Source organism: Mastomys coucha, unplaced genomic scaffold, assembly GCF_008632895.1.
Source record: "Mastomys coucha isolate ucsf_1 unplaced genomic scaffold, UCSF_Mcou_1 pScaffold15, whole genome shotgun sequence".
Classification (NCBI taxonomy): Eukaryota; Metazoa; Chordata; class Mammalia; order Rodentia; family Muridae; genus Mastomys; species Mastomys coucha.
The window spans coordinates 74,762,225-74,774,417 of record NW_022196897.1 but is presented as its reverse complement, the minus strand read 5'-3'; the positions used below and the strand labels follow the sequence as shown (position 1 = coordinate 74,774,417).

Sequence of the window (12,193 nt, the reverse complement as noted above, 5' to 3'; positions counted from 1 at the left end):
CAATCAGTAAGTTCCTTCTTGCTCGCTGGAGGTGGAGTTTCTGAATGTAGCCGCTTCTACAGCGCTGCATTACTGTCCGGGCTTCCGGGCTTTGGGGAGGGAGACCACATTTATCTTAATACATATCATGTTTATATAGCTTAATATATAACATGCTATCCATGATTTATTTTATAAGCATATGTAAGGTTACTTTGAATTTCTGAACTTATCAAAGTTGTTTTCAGTACCATAAGATCCTCAGTTTCTTCATGTTTAAATTTCTTTATCAATTAGACTATGAAAATAAATGTTTTATACATGCAAGTAATAAGATACCCATAAAGCATATATATACCAACTGCAGACAGAGGAGATACAGCCATATAAATTATTGATATCTTAGCAGATACACTTTTTGAATAGATTAATAATTACTAAAATGTCATAAAATCAGATATAAGATTGTACTCAAATATGTTGAAATTATTTAAAGCAGTGCAATAATATTCATACTAAGACAGAAATCTGAGCATGTATGGATATGGACAACTTGAATAGTATTATAAAAGTAATTTGCTGATATTATAATTATATGATTGTATAATATCAAACTTGTAAAAATTTTAATTTTAATATTTTATAATTTTGAAATGGTCTTTTGGAGAAATGAGACCTTCTCCATAGTCAGATTTTTTTGTAGATACTTGAAATACATGAACACTGAGGTTTTAATATATTATTTTAAAATTCTGTTTGAAATGCTTATTAAATAAAATACTGAAATGTATTACTATATTCTTGCTCAAATTCTGATGTCAATACCTGATTGGAAATCCTTAAAAATAACAAATGTAATTGTCAACAGATATATCGATTTTACAATAAAAGTTGTAAGAAAATTTACCGGTAAATGAATTATGGATGTTCCTCAAGATAGTTTTCTGTTTTCATCTTCACACACCTATCTTCTTTAGTTATTTACCTAGCTGACCTTGCCCTCATATATACATGTGAAATAAAACACTATAAACTAGAATAGAATTTCACAAAAATATCAGGGCTGCTTTCTTCCTGTACAAAATGAAAATGCCACTATACTGTAAGAAAAGTGCTGTTTTCATGCCTCTTTATTTACACTGCAATATTTGTTGAATCTATAAAAGAATGATGTAACATTTAATAGATGATACTTTTTTGTACCTACACTTAACTCAAAGACTAAAGCTATGTGCCAAAAGTATCATGCATACATGTATGCTAAGTTTTAGGATTTTTATGTCTATGGACCATGAAACAAATAAAACAGAACATATTATGATATCTTCATTTAAATGTCAGTGCAATCTGTTTCCTCAAGAGCCTGCCAAAAATGATGTTCACAATGCAACAGTAATGGGAAACCTTTGTATTACTTAATCCTCTTGTGAATTTTATGGATAAAATGCACTTTCATTTTTTTTTTTTTAGTAGCCACTCTCTGAGTATTGTATCTCTAAAGACCTGTCCTATTTTTTAGATCTAGAGAGGCTTAAGAAATTCTTCTCTTGTCTTATTTCTTCCTCTGTAAAATACTAATTTTTACTACTTGTTAAAAAATATAAATGAACTCTTTTTTCTTTATTCTCTGAATGAGTTTTGGTATGAATAACAAACAACAGAGATAAGAAGATATGTACATTGTGTCAAAATAATTTGCTGCTCTGGCTGTAAAATGAAACTAAAACTTTGTCATTGAAAAGTGATAGATAAGCAAAGATAAAGAAGAAAAAATCTTATCAATAAAGCTTTATAGAAAAAGAACAAAATCAATGCATATAAACATATCATATATTACATATATGTGTAATAATATACATACTTACATATACACATATATACATATATGTGTTTGCATAATATCTATCCATACATCTATGTAAATATGAAAATGTATGGGTACACATGGTATTGTTATGTTTTCAATACAAAATTTTCTCAAAAACATGATGTTCTAACTCATTATTAAGTAAGACTTTAGAGGACCAAAATTCTGAGCTGATATCTACAAAACCATGAGCCAAAAGTAATCCCTTGATATTGGGTAGAAATATTTTCAGAGGCAAAAAATTATGTCTTGTGATAATCTGACATAAAGGGAGGTGAATATTCTGTCATAAAGGAAATTCCTTAATATTCAGAACATAAATGATGCAATAACTGAAGGAAGTCCCTATAAACAATCAGATTTACTCAGCCCATCCCTCCTCAGGCTTGCCTAAGAATAATGACTGCTCAGAGTCAGACTCTCAGCAGAGGTAAGCTGTATGCAACAGTCTTACACAAGCTGACCTTGCAAGATAGAAGGTACCAAGCTTCCTTGGGGAGGAAGAAACAAGCAGAAATTCTTTAAAAGCAGAGACATAATGAATGACTTATAATAATAATAATAATGAGACTTCTTGAAAGAGCCTCAGTACAACCGAGCTACCTGTAAATGACATTTTTCCAAATTGTGGACTGCTTGCAAATTGTACAGTGAGGATCAAATTTCCAAATTCAGGTGCCTACATCCATTGTGGGTTGGAATTGTGGTAATGCAGCTGTCTTTGTTGTTGCTGTAAATAATCCCTCTACTATAGCTCTGTAAGTAACTCAAGTAAAACTTTCATGGTATTCTTACATCTTATTACAGTTTTTTTTCCAGACTTAAATGCTCCATTTTAGAGGAAAACATGTTAAATCACAAGGTGTTAAAGGATAAGTGAAACAGTATATTTTAAAACAGGACATTAAAATGGAGGCTGAAATGGAAGCAAGAGTATAGTCTAATGGTAAGATTGTAAAGGTACAGGATATCAAAGGAGAGGTGAAATAATAAGATAATGCAGAAGATAATAACATCTCAGAAACAATATCTTCAGGGAAAATTCACTATCTTCAGGAAATTCCTAAGACTAACCAAATGCACTAGGATCCTCACTTCCTAAACATATGTACTCTGTGAGGACTCCTAAGAGATACTTTCAGATAAACTGCACTATCTGGAAGAACCTGAATACTGGCCAGCTACCTGGAAGAGGGTCAGATCCACTGAGGAAGTTACCTGGAAAATATACTCTGTTGAGGTGTCTGCAGGTTGTGTACTGTGCCCTTTTCAACCACCCATGCTGGTTTAAGCTTTGATAATGTAGCTGTCTTTAAGAAATTTCTGTTACTGTCAGTAATCCTTCACCCACATTTCAGTAACTGACCTCAATAAAACTAATTTATTGATCATGTTGGATTTTGGTGCTATCCTTATTTTAGTCTGTCACTGAGTCCTTATTTAGGGTTAGAAGATATTTGTTCAAATGTCCCCAAGAATATTGCATGCATCATTTAAGTTGCTCATGTTCAGCATTTTCCCCAGGAATTCCTGACTAATACAGATGCACACACATACTTGTATACATACACAACACACAATCATGTATAACATGATAACTAAAATTTTTTTGTAAACATTGACATAATGATTATAGAATAATAATGCTGGTATATTACCCATAAAATATGGATTGTTACATGGATGTAAATATAAAAGTTGAGACTGTATAGTGTAAACTATAAATTTTTAGTAGCCATGGAAAACACAAAAGTAATAAGACAAAGAGAAAAATGTAATAAGTATAAGTAAAAATGTTTCAAAATTATCAACTAAACTAAAAGGATCTATGTGACATAGTTTTTGATAACCATCTCGATTAAGATAATTAAAAGTTTTGAATCATTTTATTAATGCCAGGCCAAGAGCAGGCTTATGCCCCGAAGTCTTTTGGTGTCCAAGTTCAGGGGTACAGCACTAATTAGGACAAGACCAAATCATATCAATGTTCTCAGAAGTTAAATTAATGAGAGATATGGAGTGGCTTAGTAACATATTCTTTCTTTGAAGAGCTCAGTGATACTTTTCAGATACTATACAATACATGCAGATTATTGTCAAGGTCACAGACAGTCCCAAAAGCTTTTCCAAGAAGGATGTGTCAAAGGCTAAGTAATGTCTAGGGAGGCAAAAATTAAAGTTGGAACAAGATGGTGTTTCCTTCATCTTTTCGGAATAATACTCTTAAGTATAAGCAAGCATTCTACTATATTAATATAATACTCTAGATGTAAAACATTTTCAAATAAGGAAAAAAATACCACAAAATTAAAATTATTATGGATATAAAAATAAGCTTTATATTCTGTGCCTTGTGATATATGTCTGCACTCTGCATACTTGGGAGTTAGAGGGCAGAAGGTCAGGGGAACTTCAAGGTCATCTTTAGCTATGCATAGATTATTACTGTAAGAGCATCTTGGAATTATTAAGACTCTGTCTCTAAATAAAACATAATAAATTAGCAGTTTGTAGAGCAAATATATAGAGTAGAATTTAGATAAAGGGGTTGATAAAAAAGAAAAAGAAAAACAGGGAAGTTTGAATACATAGATGCTGATAGATAGATAGATAGATAGATAGATAGATAGATAGATAGATAGCAGTCCAATAAAACAATTAAATAATCTAGAACAAGTACACATGTCTAAATGCTGATGACCTTAAAAACAATGCTTCAAAAATATATTAACAAATATTTCTAGAACATATCTTTTGTACCCCATATAAGGAAAACTCTCACTACTCCACAAAGATGCCACTTTTTTCCTCATATAGAGACGAACGTAAGCTGGTCAAACACAGAGAACAATTTACCTTGGGTCCTGATCCCCAGGTTGTCAAAGACCAGTTGACATCACAGGATAAACCAAGCCAGGCAACAAATGTCTGTGTCTGTGATTGTTGTGATACTAATAGCATGTAGATAGGAGTCTAGTATAACTGTCCTCTTAGAGGAACTACCCAGCAGCTGACACAAATAGATGTAGAAACATATAGGTAAAATTAAGATGGAGCCTTAGGAGGCCAGTAGAAGAGTTGGGGGGAGGGATTGAGGGACCTGGCGGGGGGGAGATAGGAACTGCACAGGAAGACCAATAGAGTCATCTAATCTGGACCCTTGGCAGTTCCCAGAGACTGAATCACCAACCAAAGAGCATACATGGTCTGGTCTGGCCTAGGCCATTCCACACATACATAGTAGATGTGCAGCTAGGTCTTCATATGGATCCCTCAAGAACTGGAACAGTAAAGCTGTCCCTGAATCTGTTGTCTGCCCATGGAGTCTGTTCTCCTAACTGGGCTGCCTTGTCTGGCCTCAATGAGAGAGGATGTACCCAATTCTACAGTGATTTGATTTGCAACGGTGGCTTGGTACACAAGGGGCCCTACACCTTCTCAGAGGGAAAGGTGAGCAGGGATGAAGGAAAAACCGTGGGAGGAAGGGAAGTATTCTAAGAAGGAGTAATGTGATGAGGGTATAAAGTAATAAATATATAAGAAATCATAATATAACTGAAAGATGTAAATATACTAATTAGGGAGGTAATATATTGCTTAAGGATTCCAATTCTCACTCATAATTGCTAGAGCCTAAGCTAGCACAAAAATAATGTAAGTTATAAAAAAAGCATTTGATGTTGACAATGTGAAATAAGTCTTCAGGTTCAATTCAGAAATATATTATGTTACAAGTAGAGGTTAACAAAGTTATATTGAATGCTGATGATGAGCTAAACAATTAGACAGAGGAGATGTATTAAACAAAAGACACATTTGTTCTTTATGTCTCTGACTCTTTATACATTTTTTTTCTTTTCTTTCATGCTGTATAATGTAGAAATATATATGATATAAAATCAACTTTTTTTATTTAGTGATTAGTCATGACTCCAAAGTGGAAATTAAAAATCTGGGATGCAATGGTGGTAAGTCAAGTCTGTGCATATAAATCTATTGCTTAGGACAGGGAAGGAAACAGAGGTGAGGTAAGTTTTAAAGAAGAGTACTGTTGTGGGCAAGTAGATGTTTAGAGGAAAGTCTTACCCATCTACTTGTCCAGCAAGGTTCCAACATTTATATTATCACCACCTCAAAGCCACCTAAGTGTTCAAGCACATCATCCTAAGAAGGATATTTCATATTAAAACCACAATACCCATTGAGTAAATGGAAATTCAAGACATGTAGGAAAATAAAATTAAACAGGTGAAGGAAATATATAATAACACTATGCAAGAAGGTCATTAAGAGTAAGTACAAAAAAGGTGCTTCTCAGGCATTCGGTATTCCTCAGTTGAGAATTCTTTGTTTAACTCTGTACCCCATTTTTAAATAGCATGATTTGGTTCTCTGGAGTCTAACTTCTTGAGTTCTTTGCATATATTGGATATTACCCTCGATTGTATGAAGGATTGATAAATATCTTTTCCAAATCTGTTGGCTGTCATTTTGTCCTATTGACCCCAACAAGTGCTTGCTGACAGGAGCCTGATATAGCTGTCTCCTGAGAGGTTCTGCCAGTCCCTAACAAATACAGAAGTGGATGCTCACAACCATCCATTAGACTGAGCACAGGATCCCCAAAGAAGGAGCTAGAAAAAGGATCCAAGGAGCTGAAGGGGTTTGCAGTCCCATGGGACGAACAACAATATGAACTAAAAAATAGCCCCAAAGTTCCCAGGGACTAAACCCCCAACCAAAGAGTACACATGGTGGGACTCATGGCTCCAGCCACATATGTAGCAGAGGATGGCCTTGTTGGTCATCAATGGGAGGAGAGGCCCTTGGTTTTGTGAAGACTCTATGCCCCAGTGTAGGGGAATGCCAGGGCCAGAAAGTAGGAGTGGATGGGTTGGATGAGCAGGGGAGGAGGGAAGGAATAGGGGTTTCACAGGGGAAAGCAGGAAAGAGGAGAACATTTGAAATATAAATAAATTGTAAATAAATAAGAATTGTTATCCAGAGGAGATGCTTACCAGTAAGTTTTATTGTGTTTCTTTTCTTGGTTTGTTTTGCTGTTGGTCTAATTTCCTTCAAGTTATTTCACTTTAATTGGGATGTTTTATCTTGTCTTGTACAGTGCCTGTATTTGTATACCTTCTTCTGCTTTCTTCTCTTGACATATGTATCTGTTTATCCAACTATTTTGCTTGTATTTTATTTCTTATATCTTAATATATTTTGTTTATAATTAGTTAATTAGCTTCTGTATGTTTAGTCAGGGACTCACTATGAAACCAGTCTGCTGTCAAGCTTGCAAAACTTCTGCCTTGTTCACTTGAGTGTTAGCATTTCATACAGGAGTCACTATGTCCTGTTTTTACTTCATTTTATTCCTAAAACATCATTTTTTTCTTTCTTTCTCTTATAGACCTCTGATTCCTGAATAAAAAAATGACACATACTCTTTTCTTTGGCATTTGTAATAATACTCAATATTATGTATAAGTGACGTTTTTTAACTTAGAAAATGGTCATTCCTAAGAATTTTCTATACATTAAACAGATCTCATAAATGTAGTAGTCTCTATTCACAAGAATGCCTAGTGTGACAGATGCTGCTGCTAATTTGTTCACTCTTATGATGACAGTCATTACACCACTGGTTGGAAGACACTTCTTTTTCTGATACTTTGAGTTTTATAATTTCAACCTCATTTCTTTTTTTATTTCAAATTTTAGTGTAATTAGTTGTACTTCTTTTAATCCCTAGCTCCTTAATTTTAGAGAACAGAAAGTTAAGCAAATATTTGTATTAAGGGGATGATTTAACATTCTAGTGATAATTACATGTATAGTTGGAAAAACTATGCAAGAGGGAAAGAAAGAGTGTACCCACAGATAAATTTCTTGGATTCCCAATCCAAGCTGCAGTGCTTAGTAGTTCTGTTGCACTGACGATGGTAGAAAAAATTTCTTTCCTTCAGTCTGTGCTATAGTTTTGTCTTTGCATTTCTTTTAGACAGGAGCAATTTGGAGTTAAAAATTTGGTAGATGACTTATTCTCCCCGTCCCTCCACTTGGGGTCCTGTTTGACTACTGGAAGTAGTTGCTTCAGGTTCCATATCTCTACTGTTGGACATTTTGTCTAAGGTCACCCACATTGAGTCCTAGGAGCAACCCACATCCCCAGTCTCTAGGACTTTCTAGAAGTTTACCCTAACCCCCAACCCCAGAAGTTACCTATTCATTGTCATGGCTTCTAGGCCTCTCTCCTGTCTCCTTCCATACTTGATACTGCTCTTCTTTTGTTCTTCCCTTCCCCTCTCCCACAAAGTTCCACCCCACTCTAACTCCCATGATAATTTTGATCCCCCTTCTAAATGGGATTCAAGCATTCTCAATTTATCAGTGACTAGCCCAACTTCGAATCCATCCAAAGGGCAGGCACCAATCCCAGATACTACTACTAATGCCATGTTGTCTTTTAGACAGAGCTGAGCATGGCTGTCCTCTGAGAGGCTCTACCCAGCAGCTGACTAAGACAGATGCAGATACTCAGAGCCAAGCATTGGAAGGAGGTCAGGGACCCTTATGGATGAATTAGGGGAAGGGGCAAGGAACTGAAAGGGATGGCAAGCCCATAGGAATATCAAGAGTGTCATATAACTTGGACTCCTGGGAGCTCCCAGAGACTAAGCCACCAACTAAAGAGCATACATGAGCTGGTCTAAGGTCCCTGGCATATACATAACAGAGGAGTTCCTTGTCTGGCCTCAGTGGAAGAGGATCTTCCTAATCCTGTAGAGACTTGATGCTTCAGGTTGGGGAAATGAAGGGGGGGCAAAACTCTCAGAAGAAGAGGGGAAGGGGGGGAAGAATTTCATGGGAGTGGGAGCATGATTCAGTCAACATTTGAGATGTAAATAAGTAAATAATTGAAAAAATACTTGATATGCTAGCATAAAAAGACCCCTAATTCTTGAGGAGAATTTTAAAAATACTATGGCAAAATTAACTTGAAAGAGGAAATGGCTTATTTTGTCTACCAGTTTGAAGATATGGTCCATTAAAACAGGAAAGTCATGATGTCAGCAGTCTTGCCATCTTGTCACATTGCATGTCCAGCCAGGAAGCAGAGACATAAAACCAAAATTTTTCTCTTTTTATTCAGTCCAAAAGAACCCAGGCAATGGAGCTGCACTATCTACAGCTAAGGTATATCTTCCTACCTGATCAATATAAGCTAGATCATCCCTCACAGGCACGCCCACCTAATCAATATAAGCTAGATCATCCCTCACAGGTACGCTCACCTAATCAGTATAAGCTAGATCATCCCTCACAGGCACACCCACCTAATCAATATAAGCTAGATCATCCCTCACAGGCACGCCTACCTAATCAATATAAGCTAAATCATCCCTCACAGGCACGCCTACCTAATCAATATAAACTAGATCATCCCTCACAGGCATGCCCACCTAATCAGTATAAGCTAGATCATCCCTCACAGGCATACCCAGATGCATATTTTCTAGGTGATTCCAGGTCTTTTATCAGTGACATTCAACATCATAGTCATAATTTCCACATTTCAGTTGAGTATGTTAGATTTTAATGGAGGCTACCTCCTGTTAACCAGATAAGGACACCAACCCACCCAAAACCTTTCAACCCAAAATTTGTCCCATCTAAATGAAATACAAGGACAAAGGTAAAGCAGTAACTAAGGAATGGTCAGCTAATAACTGGCCCAACTTAAAACCCATCCCTTGGGCAAGCACCAATCCCGGCCATTAAAGTTATTCTGTTATGAAGTAGGGTTGGCCTAATGCGCGTGTTATAATGGTAATTTTGTGCTCCAAAACTGCTTACACTAGTATCTACATACAAGACACTGAGGGACCCTGCCCTTAGTTGGCTCTAATTGGTAAATATGGTAAAAAAGTGGCCACTTCTCCAATTGGTTTGGGTATTAGAGATGAAATACAGATTTTAAGGATGTTAAATCCAGGAAACTGGAGGGGAGTGTTTTCTAGCTACAGAAAGGATTGCAAGTGTACAGCCTTTGAGCTAGGCAAAGTATAACAAAATTAACTGGTTTGTATGTGTATGTGTGTGTGTGTGTTGATTTCATTTGTGAATCCTGATAGCTCTCATGTGGGTATGAGTGTCTGACTCACCGGAGCACAGAGTGGGCTATCGATTGCTACACTCTTAGGATTCCAGACAGGTGCCTAATATACTGTCCAATGAGAAGCTCTACCTAACAGCTGACTTAAACAGATGCAGATAACCACATCCAAACATAGGATGGATGTCTATGACTCTTATTTAAGAGGTGGGGGAAGGATTAAAGGCCCCGAAGGGGATAGGAACACCACAGGATGACCAACAGAGTCAACTAACCTAGCTCTCAGAAACTACGCCAACAACCAAAGAACACACATGGGCTCTAATGAGGACACCAGCACATGTGCAGCAGATGTGCAGCTCAATCTCAATGTGGGCCCCTCACCAAGAGGAGCAGAGTTTTCCCTAAAGCTGTACCCGGATGTGATCCCCAAAAGGGCTGCCTTGTCTGGACTCAGTGGAAGAGGATGCACCTAATTTGGAGGAGACTTGATGCATCAGGATGTGGGGATACCACAGGGTGCCCCAGCCTCTCAGAGGAGAAGGGAAGGCAGGAAGGGAGAGGGTCTCAGTGAAGGGAGACCAGGAGGGAGGACAGCACTTGAGATGTAATTAAATAAGTAAGTTGATTTTTAAAAAGTTATTATATTTAGAATTTTTCATAGGTATTCAAATCCAAACTCAAAAGACACAAAGTAATGAGTATAGATATTCATCTGAGAAGGGTGTAGACAAAATTGACATTGATGAATAAGTGACAAGAAACGTTGAGAAATATGCTTTTGGCATATTACTGTCTAATATTTAAAACACTTATCTAGTTGAAAGTCTAATGGGTATAGCTCCAATCCTGAAAATGTGAATTCTAAATTTTTATGTACTATTGAAAGCCAACACAAAAGGTCCTATTCCCTCGCATCATTTCTGGTACTCATGGACTGTTAATAAGTTAACCTATCCCAAGTTAACTATATTAATTTCCAGAGAATCCATTTATTTCTCCCAGTATGCACATTGCTGAAACAAAAAAACAAGTATGATGATGTTCTTTCTCTTCTCCCACAGAGACTCAGGATTTCTATGTGTCTCTCCATGTCCTCTCTTTATCCCTCTGTCTGGCTCTCTTTCATCCTGCTATATAATGGTATTTTCCCTTGAACTGCATATTCAAGTTGTCTAAATTTCAATTCTACTGTCCCTCCATTTCCAATGGCAATATGAAAGACCTCCAGTTCAGACTCAAGAGAAAGGCTCCTCCTACTATCACCAAAAGGTTCATTATCTGTTCAGCAAGTGTTGAGTTATTAGATATACTTTCAAGTATTTGTTCTATTTTAGCTATATATTACTCTAAATCCCCCAGAGAGGCAAGAAGGTTAGGATTTCTAAGATCATTATTGGAATTTTTATGTTGCCAGGATCAAAATTTTGATCCATATGACATCATATAAATTATCTTCATGAACATATTCAAAAGAGACAAGAGTAAAATCTATAAAAGTAATTTATATATAACCTTTTACATAAACACAGTTATTTATCAACTAGTTATTTACATATATTTATGTATTTGCACAAATTAGTTATTAAATTTCTACCTGTATTTGAGGATTGAATCAGATTATGATTTTTAAAATGTTTTAGTGCATGAATTTATATATATATATATACATATGTATGTATGTATATATATATATATATATATATATATATATATATATATATATATATGGTATGTCATAGCATAAAGTCAGAGGACAAATTACAGGAATTTTTTCTCCTTTAACCATGTCGGTTTTAGGGATTATACTCATGTCATCAGGCTTGATGGCAAGCACATCAACCCATTAAGATATCTAACTGGCCCCATAATCTTCTGTATATATACATACACAAGACAGATATCTTGATTATATGCTCTCAGAAATACTGTATATTTCCAGCCCATGTATAACAGTTTACCTTTTAAGGTACTTTACTATAGAATCCTCATATAATATTTATTGATTGAAGTCATACCTTTCAACACCATAATTTTTTCATGGCATTTTTTACTTCTGCATTCCTCAGAGTATAGATAAGAGGGTTGAGCAAAGGTGTTCCAATTGTATAAAACACAGATACCATCTTGTCTATTGGGAAAGTGGTTGGTGGCCGGGTATATATAAATATACAAGGACCAAAAAATATGACCACCACAATGAAATGAGAAGTGCATGTAGACAAGGC

General features: G+C 35.8%; 1 pseudogene; it reads right to left on the bottom strand.

Annotated features, from left to right (window-relative positions):
- LOC116091713 overlaps positions 1-12,193 on the bottom strand; it is a 20,635-nt pseudogene that overhangs the window by 7,745 nt on the left and 697 nt on the right.